General features: G+C 49.6%; 1 protein-coding gene across 3 annotated transcripts in view; it reads right to left on the reverse strand.

Moving 5' to 3' along the window:
- The window catches only part of HS3ST1 (heparan sulfate-glucosamine 3-sulfotransferase 1), a 33,752-nt gene extending 18,230 nt beyond the window's left edge, over positions 1-15,522 (reverse strand). For 2 of the 3 annotated variants that reach the window (XM_017350365.4, XM_070069586.2), the window contains exon 1: positions 15,382-15,520. The gene's annotated coding sequence lies outside the window, so the exon portion shown is untranslated. Of the gene's footprint in view, positions 1-15,381 lie in introns of all 3 variants that reach the window. The other variant, XM_051830003.3, reaches the window with a different exon arrangement.
- Between the last annotated feature and the right edge of the window lie 2,571 nt (positions 15,523-18,093).

An 18,093-nucleotide genomic window follows, 5' to 3' on the forward strand; every position in this document is an offset into this window, starting at 1 on the left:
CCCAGCTACTCACACACCCTCTCCAGGCCATCAGAGCATTAATGAGGCCAGCGCACACCTCAAGGTCCTGCAATCTTTCAACCCAAATGATGCTCCCAGGAGGATGAGTTTTTCAGAGGTAGCTAATGGGTAAAACTGGCTGAGTCTGCTTTGATCAATCCGTTGCACAGCTTTTCTCCTTTAACAACCACATTTACTTCCCTAAGAAGTTGGTTTGCAGGCTCAGGCCAGGCTTTGCCTTCCACTTTGGTACCAAAACTAAACCTGAAGATTCATTAGGCTCAGCCAAAGAACGATGGCTCAAGATAAATGAGGCTTTGAGGATTGTGTTGGTATTTCTAGATTGGTGTTTCATAGCTTTTCTTCAAATACTTGGATTAGTAGGGAGAGACTTAATACTGCAAGTCACTTATTTGGATTCTAAGATGTCTTCTCACAATTATTTTCTCCTTCCTCCTTCCCCTCACTGTAAAATTAGCAATTCAGACACTGCCCAAGGATACACAGCATTTGCTCAGGACACAGCCAGGCCTCCTACGTGCAGGCTCTGCTGGACATGTCCAGGAACATGGGCAGGAGATATAGTTCCCCTGAGGAGTTCCCTATGGAGAGGAAGAGCCCGTTATGGAAACAAACACTTCTGATCCAGTGAGATGAAAGAGGCTACAGTTCAGACAGGTTTTCACCAACTTAAAGGGGAGCAGGAAGAAGTAGTTTGGGAAATGTATCACAGAAAAGGGCCCTGAGAAACTCCCAGGGATCTGGTGAGGACAAAACAAAAGCTGAACACTTCTAACCCAAGACCAGGTCAAATCAGACATATAAGGAAATAGGAGAATAAATGGGGTAGTGTGGGAAGTGCAAAGCGACCGAGATTAAACTACCTTGCAGTTAAACCCTGGCTTAGTTATGTGCTCTTGGAATAGTCACATCCCTCTCTGGGCCTCAGTTCCTGCATCTCAAGAAAGGGAACTCTGTCCATCCTCTTGGGGAGCTACAAGAATTGAATGAGGGGCCAGCATTGTGGTTCTGTGGTATAATGAGTAAAGTTGCCATCTGCAGTGCCGGCATCTTGTATGGGCACCGGTTCGAGTCCCAGCTGCTCCACTTCCATTCCATCTCCCTGCTAATGTGCCTGGGAAAGCAGCAGAGGATGGCCCAAGTGCTTGGACCCCTGCACCCAGGTGGGAGGCCCAGAAGCAGCTCTTGGCTCCTGGTTTTGGGTTGGCCCAGCTTCTGACATTGCAGACATTTGGGGAGTGAGCCTGTAGATGGAACACCGACCTCTCTATTTCTCCCCCTCTGTCTCTAACTCTGCTTTCAAATAAATAAATAGATCTTTAAAAAATATAAGATTATTTTTCTAAAAGAAGTTAGCCCCCCCAACACAGATACTCAATAAACAGGAACTCAGTGACATGTGCCCAATCAATGATAGTGAAGCGAGGTTGAAGAGAAAGATGAAATGACAATGATAGTAATCATTTAGGTTTTATAGCAACTAGTCTTGTTTGCTTAAATACTTGTCACAAGTGAGGCAAACATGGCATCAGTGGTGCTGTCTGAGGATGCTGGCTACTGTACTTGTACCCTGGACAATACAAGGGATGAGTTTGACCCTGTCATGGGAGAAGGATAAGGACTTCCTGTGACAGTTCTGCTGAGTTCTGTTTTGGCTACAGCTCTTGCTGTCAGATATAGATCCAAAACACAGGTGGCAGTTCCCAAAACCTCAGCACGAAGTCATCCGGGAAGCGCTTCGGCATTGAGAAAATGAAGGTCAATATGTGCATGGAGACAGTGTCCTTGGGAGCAGCCCCAGTTGCACGAGCACCCAGGTGGGCTGAGGAAGAAGTGCCTGTGCACCTCGAAGGAGCAGACCACCACACCAAGGAGGCCTACACACTCATCACCAGCAATCCAGAAGCTGCTCACGTGTGCTGTACTCTAGAAGACTTGTCCATGTGGTTCCTGCCAAATTGATGGCTGTGCTTTGACAGTCATGGCTGAGGTCACTGGACAGAGCTCGAAGATCAGGTGATGGGATAGAGTATTGCCATAAGTTGAGAGTTGGGCTGAGGCTGTTGGCATTGTAGCATAGTGGGCCACTGCCTGTGATGCCAGCACCCCATATGGGTGCTGGCTCATGTCCCAGCTGCTGTACTTTCAACCCAGCTCCCTGCTAATGTGCATGGAAAAGCAGAGGCTGGCCCACTTGGGCCCCCTGGCTTTGGCCTGGCCCAGTCCAGGCAGTTGCAGCCATTTGAGGAATAAAGGATTTCCCTTGTGTTCTCTCTCTCTCTCTCTCTGCAACTCTGCCTTTGAAATAAACATTTACCAAAGAGTTGGGGTGATAGCAACACCTCCCAAGAAAGGTCCATTGGCTGGTGACTGCAGGAGACTCTGCAAAGAGACACTGAGAATGCTTCAGGCCCCAAATCGAGTTAAGCAGAGTTTAAAATAAAATAGTCAGGCGTAACGAGAACAGCAACATTCCAAGCACTGACAAAGGAGAGGAAAACATTCTTCAGTGAAAGCAAAGAAATTCTGCTGAACTGATAGCTCTGCCCAGAGAGATGACGAAGAACAACAGAATCAAGAGTGTAATGTGGCTCTAATCTAGTGTTTTTAAAGGACAATGATTATGAGATAATTAGCCTTTAGCAGAGAGCCTTACAGCACTATTCAAGTAAGAAAAGGCAGCAGGTGATGACAGTCTTAAATACAGGCATTGCTTAAATCAGCAGGGCCCAGCGGCCTCTGTAACCAAAATCCGACTGCATGCCCAAATCAGGAGTAGGTGCCACCTGCCAGGATGTCCCTGGGATGGGCGCCTTGAGGCCGGGGAAAGGCTGTTGTAGACGAGGCTCCCAATGAGAGCTCTGGGAAGGAGAGAATGCAAGTGGCAGTGACCTTGCTCAGGAGGCATTTTCTCAGATCACTTTAATTCCTTCCAGAGGTGACAAATGGCAGCTGCCTATCTAAACTAAAGCACCAGTTTCCTCTCAAAGACTGCTGCTTTTATTTATAATAATGGCACTTCTACTTAGGAGTTACCAAAGGGACCAGAGGTCCTCCCCCTCACCGTTACCCCCATCACTTTCTGTTTCCTTCAGCCATCTTGAACCAATGCCTACACCAGGCATGGGACATGGCAAGCACCAACCACAGTGGATTGTTCTGCTCTCCGGGAGCTCTCTCCTGAGGGACTGAGGCGAGGCAACAAGCAATTAGAACCATGAGAACCATGTCCCCTGCACCACCAGCAGTGCTCTGGCCACACTGGAGAGGTAGGCAGTGTCTTGCTCAGGACCCTCTTGTTTAAATTGAGATAAACACCTGCGTCTTGGTGCCTACTAACCTTGGGCTGCCTCTCCCAGGCAGGCTGCTAGCAGAACCCTGCTTGCTCGAGTCTCTGGGACCCAGAAAGACAGAGAGGCCCCTGTCTTGAGCAGTACAGGTCACCAGGCTGGCAGGGAAGAGAATCCTTACTGCTTCAGGCCAGGTGGTACACAACTGTCCTCTTGGCCATGATGAGTGTCAACTAGGAATGAAAGTGCCGTCCTAGCTGCCATACCAGGAAAAAGGAGACTGTTTTGATGAGCACAGATGCAGTGATTTACCATGAAACAAGGAGGACATGAGTGGAACAAGAGAGCTACAGGCAGGCTTTGAAGAATGGCACAGTCTGAATCCGATGGGAAAGGGGAGAGTGGGGTGGTTCCAGGCAGAGGAACAGCAGAGGCAAAGCGTGGGTATGTCTACACTCCTGATTTATCTCTAAGGGTTCAATGGGTGATCCTGTGGTCAGACTTTTAGGTGTGTACATAATGGAGAATGGTATCCTCACCACTGAGGCTTGAATGGACAGAACGAGTGCCATGCTGTAAAACTTGAAGTTCATCACCACTTTTATAACAAAAAACAAAACTGCGAGAGAAGAGCCAGTTTTCAAGCAACCACAATGTGCATTAATTCAAGCCATTATCATCAAAATGGCTCTACAAATGCTGAGTATTAGGCTTTTATGCCTTTTGCTTTCAACCATTATTTCTTGGGTGCCGACTGTCTGCCAGGCATTGGTTCAGGATTGATCCATGTTTGGGGACTAGAAACACAAAGTTCCATTCTTCCTACAACTTAATCCACAGAGACAGATTCATCATGAAATAAATGAGTGTATGAAAAGCACATAATTAAAAACCATGAAAGAATATCTGAGGTTTGGAGCGGTTATTAACTTGCCCCACGGTGATCCTGCAATGAAACCACTGGCTGAGCTGTGGCTGAGACCTGATCATGTCTTGCATCTCAGAGTCCCACACCTGAAAACCAAAACCATAAACGATGTCATCCGTGGAGCACGCACATCAGGGATAGGGCAAGGACCTGATTAGCCTGGTGTTCTACAAAGACATCTCAGGTCAGCAGGAGAGATTAACAGAGAAATATTGGCCATTGCAAAAACTGCAAAAGTTATGGAGCCAGAGAGGGGGTAAAGGGGGAATCCAGGATACAAGATTTATTATTTCAGCTGAAGACAGCAATAAAAGAGAGGTTATGAAGCTGAACAGGATCAATCATCGATTGCAATGTACAAACATAAAGGCAATACTTGCTCGGAGGCAGGAGGGATCAATCCAAAGTCACCACATTCGATTAATTTTCTCTTTCATTGCTTTAAATGTCTCTGTGCCTTAGTTTCCCACTCTCACTTTTTTAAACCTGTGGTCTTGTGACTTAGTTTTTGCTAATGAAACCCAAAGGGACCCTCTTCTAGAGGCTTTTGAGAAAGACCTTCAGGCTCCCCGCCCCCTGATTAAAAACACAGAAGCCCCTATCCTCTTTTCCTACTTTTTAGATGAGTGATGAGATTGGTTGTTTAGGGGCATAGTGGCCCTCTTATCGCCTGTAGGGGTGGATCAGCTAAAAAGAGGAGTGGACTGAAAGGTGATAGATAAGATGCTAGATCCTTGATGACATTCTTTTAAAATACTTATTTCTTTATTTGACGGATAGAGACAGAGAGATAAGCAGGGAGGAAGAGCCTCCATCCACTGATCCATTCCACAGATGCCTAAAATAGCAGAGCCTGAACCAGGCAAAAGGCAGGAGCCAGGATACTACTCAATGCCACGGTAGAGATGCTACATCCCAGTCTCTCTAATGAGTGTGCTACATATATTATAAAGAGTGATCTCACAATAGAAGTTCATGAAGAAGTGCAATTTCAAGTACAGATAAGGCAGCCAAAGCTCAGAGAAGCCCAGCCACACCCCCAATGTCAGATACTTCAATCACATACTCCTGTCTCAGTCAGGGGACCTTCTTGTGAGCCCAGAGTCACCACTGACTCCTCCGATCTACTTGAGGGAAGGAGCTCCAGTGACCCCAAGGCTGATCCTGCTTTGCAGATGACCAGTGAGCACCAATCTGCCTCTCTGGAAACGTCAGTCATGTGGCGTGGAGATGTGGCTGAGAGGGCAGCAGGCCTGCAGATCATCTCACAAGGAGGCACCAGGCAGCAGGGTTACCACCCTGGAGCTCCCCTGCGTCAGAGCTGAAGATTATCAGGAAACTAAAATCAGACCAAGCAAATCCCCCACAGTGACAGGACCACCGCGGCCAGGTCCTTTGGGGCTCCACCAGACGGCTCTGAGTCCCCTATTCTCTGGGTTTCCCTGTGATTTTATAGTCGTAGGACACGGGGAGAGGCAGTGCTTCACTGCCCAAACCATGGTGCACCTTCTTTCCAGCTCGACACCTGCAGCTCTCGTGTCTTTCCTTCAACCACACAGTCACACAGTTGTTATGTTGGGGACCTGAGGACTTCTGGGACAAGGAGAGGGGGTGACGTTTAACCAAATGATAGCATCGGGGTTAATCAGGGACCACCTAAGACGGTCCTGTCACAAAATAGCACTGGACTTCCAGCCTCTAAAACCTTTGGTCTGCTGTTCATGGTTGTCCCGTGCTCTCCTGTCTTCTCTCACGTGCTCTTCTCTTGTTCTCTCCCCTCTACCCCTCCGTTCTTTCTCCTTGCTGCCCTTTCTCTCCCTGGACTTTCTATCGTCCCCTAAGGGGCCCTTCCAAATCCCTTCTGCACTGCTATTTCTAATCTGTTGACCCCGAAAATGAGTAATGATGTTTGCTTGAATTATATAAATTAAGACTAAAGAAATAGAGACCAAGCACTCAACCATGAAGACAACATATGAGGTTTAATTCATGGTCTCTGTGGCATGACAAAGACTTGCCTATCTAGGGCCCCACTTTGCTTTCTTTTGTTAGCTTATTAATAGCATCTTTTTTCTGAAAGGACTATGTGCCAGGAACTGTGTAAAGCACAATTTATGAGCACTGCACCTCCTGTACTCTAGTTTTCATTGTGTCCATTTTGCAGGTGTGGAGACTGAGGCTTAGGCATGTGAAGCAAATGAAAAGTAGCCACGTGGACTCTACATGGATCTCTCCAGCTGGGCAAGCCTTCGTGCTAACCATGCTGCTGCTCTCCCTCCTTTCTGATCCATGTTCTATAGACGCAAACTGTTGGTAAGTGGCTCAGGTTAAATGAAGAGTTATTAATATCTTATGCAATAGAAACCAGTATTTCAGCATGAGCAATACTTCACTATTGAAGAAATCATAAAATTCTGCTTTGGAAACTACATCTGCAACAAAATTCTTGTTAATTTAGTTCCCCACCAGGCTATTACCTGGAATGGAAATACAGCATTTTCACAGCCATCCTCAAAACAACATGCTCCAGCAGTCTTAGGGCAGATTTCAGGTTCAATTTACATCCGGAGGTCATCTAGTAGAGGGAGTGAGACTGCAGGGCCCGCTAACAGTTTTATTAGCTTTGGATTCCTCTGATGCAACGGCAATTTCAGGGGTGAGTTTTCCAAGCACAAAGTCTCCCTTCAGTGTTCTCAGTAGAGCCCTTGTATGAGTCTGGGCTTTTGAATACCAGCCCTGCAGAAAAGAGCTTGGAGTAATATGTGTATTTAATAAGGTGCTGTCTTAATGGACCCAGTACTACCCTGGTGGCCACACAAGTTGAAATTCCTTCTCTCTGAAGGGTTCAGAACAACCTGGCTCATGTCTTCATGACATGGGAGAAAATTTCACTTATTAAATGCACAGAAAGTTGTGTTTGGGTCCACACACTCTTGCTCCTTTAAGCAAACAAACAAGTTCACCTTCCTTTGATTGTTTTCTTGCTTAGCTCACCAGGGAAGACAACCCTTCTCTTTCATCTTGAATCCTTCTCCCCAAGGCTAAATCATTTCACCTTAGAGATTCCAGTCTTCTCATTTCTCTCACTTTGCATGCTTCTAGAACTTTCAGAAAAGCACAAATTGTCTTCAAAGAGTCCACGGACAACACATATGATGGAAAAATTATGCACGCTTTGCAAAATACCCCTGCACCAGAATAAACTTATCTTTCAATTCCACTTCTCCACAAACTTTCTGAAGCTCTCGCGCAATCTCTCAGGACTGTTGCCAGGATAACAGGATGCTTAATGAAACATGGGATGCCCAGGGAAATTTCAATTTCAGACAATCAATGTGGGAATGTCTTAGTGTTCAGGATCTAGGACGGACCTAAAACATTACTTGTTTATTTGAAATTCACGTCGAACTGGGTATCCTGCAGTTTTCTTTGCTAAACCCAGCAGCTGTGCACAAGAGCAGGATACCTTCCACTGAGCACAGAGCCAGGCACTTGGTGTTTGCCAGGTCCTTTTATCGTTCCTAGAACACTGAGAAATGGAGGCCTAGAGAAATGCTCTGTTTCCCAAGTTGACATGAGAAGTAAGAACCAAGACAGAAATGCAAACAGATGTGACTCTGAAACTCATGCATCTTCTGTCACAAGGACAACTTAAAATTGTTATCCCAGAAATCTGAAACTGAGCCCTTCCCTCGCCTTCTTACCCGGGGTGCTGGGGACAGCGTGCTCTGAGAAGTGGCCCGAGGAAGAGGCCAGCAGCTCTCCAGAGGCGGCTCCCAGCCCCTCAGCCTGTGCCACCGGAACATTTATTTTCCGAGCACAGCAAGGCGAGCTTGCCTTTTCATTTCAGCTACATCTGCAATCACCTTTCTCCTACTGAATTCTAACTGCTGATACAGGACTTTGATTTACTCTCCCCAACTAAAGAGGGAAGACATTTACATAAAACAACCCACTGCAGGGTGTACGTGGGCCTAATCTGCAGGAATTCTAGGGGAAATTCGACAAGACATAAAATGCTGAAATGGAAGTTCTTGACGGATAAAAGGAGATGTGAACGTTTTAAATCCAAATGTATTTCCTCACTTACAGAAAATGTGGTCTAGTCAGTCCTCTGAGGATTTAACACATCTCCACCTTGAGCCATCTGCTCGCTGCAGGTGGAGAAGGCTGGCTGTGGGTCCAGCATTTGACACCTTGGGGCAGGGGAGCTAAGAGAAGCTGTTTCACTTAGGAACCTCAGTTTCCTGAGTCTAAAGGGAGGATGCTAAGAGCTCCCTTGCTGCCCTTGCAGGACCGCTTAGGGACCTCAAGGAGACAATGGGTAGCATCACACTGTATCAAAGCGAGCAGCTGTCCAGCCCACATTCTTTTCATGCCACAGTGCTTTGCACAGCTGAAACCCACTCAGCAAAGTGGTCCTGTGAAAGTGTCAGGTGTTCAGCTGAACTGACCACATTGGAATCCCTCGAAATAGACTACCGAGTCCTCAGCAAGGGTGAGGACTATCCAAATTTTGACTGTTTCATCGTGCTATTTCTTTTCCTCTTATACCCATACCATTCTTTTTTCAAATGTTTCTTCCCCCCATGAAGCCTTTCCGAATTCCCCCAGACAGAAATGCCGCCCGATGCTTTTCTGAGCAGCTACTTGGAAGCAGACATACTGTTCTAGAAACTGGAGCAAACATACTCCTCCAGATCCCTGCTCTGCTCAAGGACAGAAATCTGGTGGGGGGAGCAGGCGTAGTAAGCAAGTGAGTCAATCAAGTAACAAGAGGACTCCAGATAAACGCCCCTGTTGCACAATTACGTGAGTTGAAATTGCTGCATTGAAAGAGGCAGGATGATGAACTGGGACTATCCTTGGGATGGTCTCCTGAGTGGGAGGGGCAGAGGCCAGGATGTGGCTAACTCATCTGACTCTCCCACTAACCATCAGTCCTCCAAGAACAAGAACTCCTTCTGAATCCCTGGCCCCACTGTCCTGCCAGCAACGGTGGAGGCAGATTTGGGAAAGGGTGTGGCACAGTCTCAAAAGCGCACAAGTATACTTCACACTTGGAACACATTTGAAAATACTTTGTTTTCATAATGCAAAATGAAATTTTGTAGTAACACAAAGGACAGTGCCAGATCAAGAAATTAAACCTTAAAAAAAAAAAAAGTCTACAGATAATGGGATCCAGGTGCAAAAAAAAACAGCTGAAAAGCACAGATTGAAACTGTTCCTGGCACATATCTAACTGAAGTTAAATTAAAAATGTGCTGACCAGGGGTGGTGGTGTGGTACAGCGAGTTAAGCCACCTCTTATGCTGGCTTCAGTCCAAGTTCCTCAGCTTTCAATTCAGTTTCTTGCCAATGCATCTAGGGAGACGGTGGGTGATACCCCAGGTGTTTGCGCTCTGCCACTGATGCTGGGGACCAGGATGGATTTCCAGGCTCCTGGTTTCAGTCTGGCCCTGCCCTGACTACTGCATGTTGTGGGCATCTGGGGAGTGAATCAGTAGAAATGTCTCTCTACCCTCTCTTCCTCTCTGTCCCTTTCAAGCAGATGAAAATAAATGTGTTAACATTAAAAACAAAACAGAGCTGAACATTCTCCTCAATTGCTTTAGTTGTCTCAGCATTTGTGATCCTGTGTTTGTGTCTTACACGCTGGCCTACAATTTCTGTGCGAACTGGCCCTGGATGTATTTTAACACTTAAAGCAATGCCTAGCACAAGGTAGGCACCCAATAAATGTGTTCAATTAAAACTGGGAATATGGGCCAACATCAGGGATTAACCCACAATTGCAACTCTCAGAACAAAATCAAGAATCTGAGCTCCCACAGGGAACAATCTCTCATTTCAGGCAATGAAGCTCGACTTCGGTTATGTGGAGCCAGAAGCTGAACTGCAAGTCCCTGGCTGCCTGCCTAGGCTTCCTCACCCAGGTCTGAGACATCTCACAGGGCCTTCCCCAGGTCTGTTTATTTTTTATCCTTAGCACATCCCTACCTAACAAGAGGAGATTCTACTTATCTAGCTCACTTTTTGTATGTCTCCTCCACTATAAGATAAGGGCAAGGGTGAGGATTTCCATCTGCTCTGCTCCTGCTGTGCCCACAGGAAGCAGAACAATATGTGGTATGTAGCTGGATCTCAAGGAAGGCCTGCTAAAGACGCAAATGGGATGGCCTACTGAGACAGGGACAGGTGTATCCCAAATACGTAAAAACACAGAGCTGTGACCGTGACCAGAATCTGGAACGCTGTCTACGAGGCACCCCCAACACACACACACAGACACACACACCTGGGCATCCTAGGAAACTGATTCCTGTGGATCTCATATTGCGGCCAAATTTCCCCGCAGAGGCCATAAATGGGAGGCCTGTGCAGCGGATACGAGGCTGATCCACCAACGTGTTTTGTGAGATTCACATGATTTTATTTAGAAATACTGAGTTAACTGCTGGCACTTGAAAGTCAGAAGATTCTCCATAAAACTATAAACTCACAGTCCATTTTGATAACAAGAAAATCTCATCTGGCAGGACCAGGTCTGAGATCCCTCTAGCAGCCCCAGGCTGGGTGTGAGCTAGGCGGCCCCGTAGGCCCATTCCGCACAGCCTGGTGCTCCTCCAGCTGCCGAAAGCATTTGAGCTGGCGACCCCTGCTGGGAAATGACCAAAAAGCATGCAACAGAGAGGGAAAAAAATGAAAGAAAAGATGCCCACTGGGATCTATTTCTGTTATGTTCAGGCTATTCCTTGGAAGAATAATGTATTCATTTTTCTAGGCCTCTCATGGTAGCACATAACTATTGACAAACTTTGGCCCAGTAAATATTATTCTAACAGCCTGAAAAAGCAATGGACTTAATTCCCTGCGGGCAGAGGAAGCTGAGAATGCTTTCTGCCGGAGGCTGGCCTGAAGATGAATAGCAAGGGCTGTGTGTACCAGCTGACGGCAATTCTGCTAACTTGAGAGAGAAGGAATTCATTGGGAGACTACTGGTTGCCTCTGGGACTCGGAGAGAAGCCAAGAAGCCAGGATTGGGATGAAAGGGAATGAAGGGAACCTCATGTCAGAGGGCGCATGAAGACACTGCCAGCTTAATGGCCCCTCTGGGACCACACCTTGGGACATCAATGCTGCAGCTGACATTGCTGGTCCCATGATCCAAGGTGCAAAATAAACACTCACGTGCCCCTGTGTCTTTCAGCTGTCCTTCAAGACTCTTGCCCCAAGGTGGGATCACTCAGCTGAGCTCCGTGTTCAGAATCTGGAGTTGGACAAGGAGAAAGATCCCTAGCCTCCACCAGAAACATTCCTTGAAGAGAGGGTGGTGCTCCCTAAATATGGATGCCGGGCATCTTCTAACCACTTAGGATTTTAAGTGGTGACGGAGGATCGAGGCACCACAGGCAGGGAGGAAGAGTGGGATGGGGATAGACCTGAATTCCAATCAGGAGTCTTTTGTACCCCTAAAAAATTAATTACATTTTCCAATCTGCAGATTGCAAATCTTTATGACAGAAATGATGCCATCTGCTCTCCTGTGTTCATTCAATCCTTTTTCCAAGCATATTTACCAAACATCTACTAAGTGCCAGGCGCTGAGCTAGGTTCTGAGGACAAATCCACAACAATACCTACAGGAAGGCAACGAAGAGCCAGAACAGACTGGGGGTGGGGTGGGGACAGTTCTCAGGTATCTCAGGAAACCCGTCACTCACTCACACATCTGTGACTTCCTCCTGCGTTGAGGAAAGCAATGTCAAGGCCTTCCTTCCACAGATTTTCTTAAGAAATACGACACACAATACATTAAAGAAGAGAAAAAAAAAAACTCTAAAGATTAACTCTGATTCTGAAAACAAGAAGTCAGTAATTCTGAGGAGCAGTGAGGCCTGATGCTGGCACAATTCACCTGGAGTGACAACAAGAGACTGGTCCGTTACATGAAATCTTGCTCATTCAACATTTAGCACTGTACTTTACTCAGACATACACAAACAACAATGAAAATGAATGCTAAAGTAGACATAAAAGTTTAAAAATGCAAGGAAGGTAAATAACTGCTCAATTCCATGAATGTGTCATAATTGCCAAAAGCCATTTCCTATGCGGTATTTCACTTTCCCATAATAATGCTGCAACAGCTATTCTGCAAAGGAAGAATCTGAGGCTGGGGGGGGGGGTGCTTTGCCTAAGGTCATGGGACCACAAGCTGGCCTGGAATCCAGTTAGCACTCTCTGGCCCTTCCCTAAAGAGAAGGGCGACCTTAACAGAAAACGCCTGGAACACGCAGCCAGGCTGAGGGAAGTGGAGAGCATCAGGCTGATGAACCGGATAGGGGCAGGCAACACAACCCTGGTCTTTTCCAGCACCAGCCGGAAACTTCCTGCCTTCCTCAGTGGTAACTGGAAAGTTACTCTGTTTCCCTGGGGGCAGCTAGGAAGTCGCTACTTTGCAGCCACAACTAGGTCTTACCCAGCCACTGACCTTGGCTTAGACACAAGCCCAGGAACCTGCTGCCCAAGCATGCCTGGGTCCAGGCTCTGTTCCCTCAGAAAACCCATAATTAGCCTGTCCCTCCCTGCAGACTCCAGCCTCCCCAGAGAAAACACGACTCAACAGTCACCGTGGTTGTGTGTGCCACGTCCGTAGATGCCACTGTCTCAGAAAGGCAATGCATGTGATCAGGCCACTGTCTCCAGGCAGTCCCTCCCGCTAGCCTTCCCCTAGTCACTGCCACATTTTATTTCCAGATGAGAAAAGCTTCCATGTGGCCTCCCTTCAAAGAGCTCCCAGGAATTTTCCAACAAGAATTCCTTGTTGTTTTTTGTTTTTTTTTTTTTTTTTTTTTTTTGCCAACAAAAGTACAAGTCCCAGATACGTTATGGAGTCCACCTAAAGCCAAACTCCGTCCTCAACAAGAGTTACTCAGGAACTCACCAGTGCCAGGCACTATTTTAGCTGGTGGCCTTGAGGGGTGGGGGATGGGCATACCAGCAAGAAGCCAGGGCCCTGGGTTTTTCCATATACCCATTTGCAAAGCCAAGGCAACACTTCCCCACTAGCTTCCTCCAGTCCAACCCATCTTCTTAAAACCACCTGCCTGGGGACCCTGCAGCTGCTCCGAGGACCTGATGCCCAGAGGCACAGTTTAACAGCCTCAGTGTGGGATCTTCATGGAATGTTGCTGGCGTAATTAACCACTTCAACTTAAGAGTGCTTAGTCATGAAATTGTCCATCCCTGTCAAACTCCACTGAAAGAGTAAGAGGAGCTAACTAAAGCCCAGAACAGCTCCTTCAGCTTTCCGTGCTGAGCGCTGGGGAAAACCTTACATAACACAACGGTCCATCGCTATATGTTATTTCTGCAACCTGAGTAGTGGGGGGCTTCAAGCCCTGGAAGTACAAAGGGCAGGGTAATGGGAGGATGTGCAGAGGAGGCGTTCATCCCTTGAAAATTCACTAGGTCAGGCTTTTTCGGATTGCACCCAATGTTATGGGAAAGCAAAAAAGCCGGATTTCGAGTGTCAAAGGATGCGTTTTGAAGATGCTGGGAAGTACAAGATAGCTCTATCTCCCTCCTTTTTAATTTTTTTGGAAGGATGAAATTGCTGGAATTAACCGTTGGTTGGAACCTGGTAATTCCAACATCAGGTGAGATTTCTCCCCAGGGAGAGAGCAGGAGTGGGGCTGAAGGATCCTGCGTGCCAAAGCAGCGGGCCAAGCGCCCAGCGCCAAAGCGAATGAGACTGCGTCTAGAGAGGCCAGCGGCGCAGCGGAGCCGGAGGCGGCAGAGGTTTCCCTCTGAAAGCCCGGGCTGCGAGAGGAAGGCGAGCGCACTCCACCCTGAGCCCCTCAGCCACCTCCTGTGGCTGCTGCCGAATAGCAGGGTGTTTCTGGGATTGCAGTCCAGAGGCGGCGGATTTGGAGTTGCCTCCCCCAAATCCCCCCAAGAAGCATCTTGGCACAAGTTGCAGCTAAAAATAGCCCAGGATAACACAGGGGGAGGGGAGGAGCGAGACGTGCGCAAGGCTAGGCAGGGACACGCTGGTTCTGCGAAGTGGGGGCGGAGAGGGAGGGACAGAGCCCCTTGTCCGAGAGAGGGTCCAGGGTGTGCGGGGAAGTGCAGGGGTCTTCCCGGCGGAGGGGCGCGATGCTAGCCCTAAAGCGCCTGCAAGTGACTGCGGAGCCAGGACACCCCGCACCTGGCGCTGAAGCCGCCTCTCCATCCCACCGTGCGCCGCCCTCCAGGTGCGGCTCTCTCGCGGGCGTCCGGCGAGTTCCCGGGACAGGCTGGAGCCAGAAGGGGGAGCAGCGCACGGTTTAGCGCTCGGCCGGGAGAGCGCACCTGGAGCCGACCCGCTCCGCGAGAAAGCGCGTCCTGAGCCGGGGTACGCTCTCTCCCCTGGCGTTCTGAGCCTCGTCACCCCTCACCCCACCGCCATCAGAAGTCTCTACCCCGGGTGCCCCAAATAGAAGCCGAGACGAAAAAAAAATAGTAAAAAGTAACAAGAAACATATCAAGTCGCGCGCACCTGGGGTTCACCAGGAGGCTACTTCCTATCCGGACAGTCGCCTCCGTCTCCCGCGTTAGGCGCACCTCTGGCCCTCGGGAGATGCCCCATCTCCCATCGACTCCTGCCTAAGGAAAACGCAAACCAGGGGCTTTCCCTCCTCCTGCTCCTCGGCCCAGGGACTTGAGCCCAGGGCATTGGAACGCAGCCCCGGGCTGCAGGTGCAGCCGGCTCGGCGGAGCGCTGCACTCCCGCTGCCTCACACAGTCCCAGGAAGAAGCTTCGGGCGCCGAGCGGCGGGCAGGAGAGAACCTACGGCTGCTATAAGGAAAAAAAAAATCCTAACCCATTAAGATCCTGAAACCCCGATTCCTGCCCTTTTAGACCTGTCCCTCAGGACTTGAAGAACTGAGGTGCAAGGGCAAGAGGTGAGGAGCATGGGGAAACCCCGAATCTCTCCTGCCTTCCTCATCCCCCACCCCATCCCCTCCACCTGCTCCAGCTTGCACCCACCTTGGTCCCGGCACTTGTCCGGGCACCGGGTGCAGGCACGTCGGCATCCCCGGCTCCGCCGCTCCCCAGCCCGGCGGCCCCCGCCCCGCGCGCGCTGCACTCACCTGAGCTACGCCGCCGTCCAGCCCGTCGGGCGCCCTCAATCGGCTCTCGGGCTGGGCCATGGGCAGCACCGCCGAGCACCCGCGGCAGGTGGAGCGGATGTCCAGGCAGGCGAGCGCGCGGTGGAAGGGACGCAGGCACCCACGGAGACCCGGCAGTGGCGGCGGCTCGCGGCTGCCAGCGCGCCGGAGACCTTGCAGGCGGGCGTTTTGGTGCTCAGTCCTGAGGAGGGGAGGAGCAGGAGGAGGAGCAGGAGAAGGAGGAGGGGACGGAGGAAGCCGGGCCCGGAGGGAGAGCGGGCAGGGCAGAAGAGGATCGCGAGCGCCCACTGCTGCCCGGCCCGCTCCGAGTCCCGCCCGCGACTCCGCGGCGCTCGCGGACTCCGGGCTCGGGCGGAGGGTGCTGGAGGAGTCGGTCCCGCCCACCTGGCGCGGGTGGCGGCGCTAGGGGAGGGGTCAGAGTGGCCAGCGGGCGGGGCTGGGCTGGATGACTCGGCTGTCGCTGCAAAGCTAGGACGGACTGCACCTACTCTTCGCTCAGGCTGCGTCCGAGCCGCGAGCGCACCTGTTTCCCACCTTCGAGCTGGTGGTGCGTTCTGACCTGCGCCGCTCCCCTGCACGCTCGCGCCGCGAGTTTCCTTCCTAGCAGGTGACCTACCTTAGGCGGCGGTGCTCCGTGCGCCGCCCGGGAAGCAGGGGGAGCCGTCGGTCCTCTGAAACTGGCGCTGCACCCGGGTGGCCGCCTGGGCCAGGATCCTCGCTCTGACCCGGCTTGCGAGCGCGCGGTATTGGCATTGTACACGTCTTCACATTAGCTCTGGAGTTAGCGAGAGGATGCGGATTAACCCGGGAGCGGGGAGGATTCAGCCATGCACCAGCTCCTGCACCAGAATTGCCAAACGTCAGCCCTGAAACTAAGCGGGGTTTCCCTGCCCCGCCCCTGGGCGGTTTTCTGCGCGAACCCACACCGACATCCGGTAGTTCTCGTTAGATATAAGATTTCGCGGGCCACGGGGTTGCAGCCTCCTTGGAGAAACTCAGCGCAGCTTACAGGAGCGAAGGCAGGTCCTCCCGTAGGGCAAGAGTACCCATCACTACCCACTTCCCCCGCAAGGCGCAAAAGCGCTTCAGAGAACTTCTTTAGATGAGATCGCAGAGGATCGGCCGTTTCTTAAATATTGAGAGATGTGAGTCGTATTTGGAAGGATTCGAATTTGTCATTTACCTTTGAAAAATAATATTCTCCCTCTTAGGGGGAGATAACCATAGTCAGTTGGCTCCTTAGTGCAAAGATTTTCATCAGCACTTTCAGAAAGACAAAAGCAATGCCCACACTTTATGACTGATAAAACCAGAGCATCCGAGAGGTGGATACCAAGCCTTGGTTTTGGAAAACAAGGTTTTAGGGATTTCAGTGACTCTGGCTACTTCTTTAAGTGAGATCAATGCCGACATGCCTATTTGAGTTTAAAAATACAAGTTTTAGTGGAGGGCCCGTTGTGCAGTTGCTGTGCCCTGGGTAGGGACAGCCACATCCCGTTTCCAGCACCTGCATTGGAGCGTCCATCCCATTCAGCTTCCTGCTAATGAACACCCTGGGAGGCAGCAGGTACTTTGGCTCCTGGGAAGCTCACGTACTTTGGTTCCTGCCGTCCATGTGAGAAACCTGGAGGGGGTTCCAGGATCCTGGTTTCAGCCTGGCCCAAGCTGGTTTGTGTGGGCAGTGGGCAGTTAGGACGTGAGCTAGCAGCTGGGAGATCTCTGTCTCTATTTCTGTCTGCCTTTGAATAAAATAAGGAAATAAATAAATCTTTAAAATCTGAATTATTAAAGATTTATTTATTTATTTATTTGAAAGGCAGAGTTACACAGAGGGAAAAGGAGAGGCAGAGAGAGAGAGAGAGAGAGAGAGAGTCTTCCATCAGCTGAGTCACTCCCCAATTGGCTGCAACAGCCAAAGCTAGGCCAATCCGAAGCCTGGAGCCAGGAGCTTCTGGATCTCCCACGCAGGTGCAGGGGCCCAAGGACTTGGGCCATCTTCTACTGCTTTCCCAGGCCATAGCAGAGAGCTGGATTGGAAGTGGAGCAGCTGGGATTTGAACCAGTACCCATATGGGATGCTGGCACTGCAGGCCGTGGCTTTACCCGCTATACCACAGTGCCAGCCCCCAAAATAAGAATTTTTAAAGGTCACTTTTAAGCTACACTTTAAAAATCCTTAGTGTTAAAACTGATCTTAGTTTTAAATGAAATTGCTTTTGTCTCCCCATTGTATGAAGGCGCCCAACATCAGGTATGAGGTTGTACAGGTGAGTGGAGTCTGGGCTAAAGCCCTGCCAATCATTGGTGCCCCTCAGTGTCCACCAGCAGCCAAGCACAGGGCAGCCAGAGAGTTCTTCAAAAGCAGGCAGCAGCCCTGATACTCTAAGTTGATAGGATTACTTTCTCTAAAGGGTTCAAGATGTTTTGCTGCCCATGGAATGAATTTTACGACTCACAGGTGAGACACAGAGGTCTCACTTGGCAATGGTTCTGTTTGAACCCTGGAAGCCAAAGGCAGATTAACTGACCTCAAGACCTTGAAAGAAACTAGAATCTTATCTGCAGGAAGTGAATCCAATTGCATCTGGCAAGTGACAAGAATTCAAGGGCTGACATTTTCTCTTTTTATCAATTTTTTTCAGCAAACGCTTATTCATCAATGATCAGTGATTT

The sequence above is a fragment of the Oryctolagus cuniculus genome, chromosome 2 (assembly GCF_051225735.1).
Source record: "Oryctolagus cuniculus isolate XC-2025 breed Fujian yellow rabbit chromosome 2, ASM5122573v1, whole genome shotgun sequence".
In the NCBI taxonomy this organism is placed as follows: domain Eukaryota; kingdom Metazoa; phylum Chordata; class Mammalia; order Lagomorpha; family Leporidae; genus Oryctolagus; species Oryctolagus cuniculus.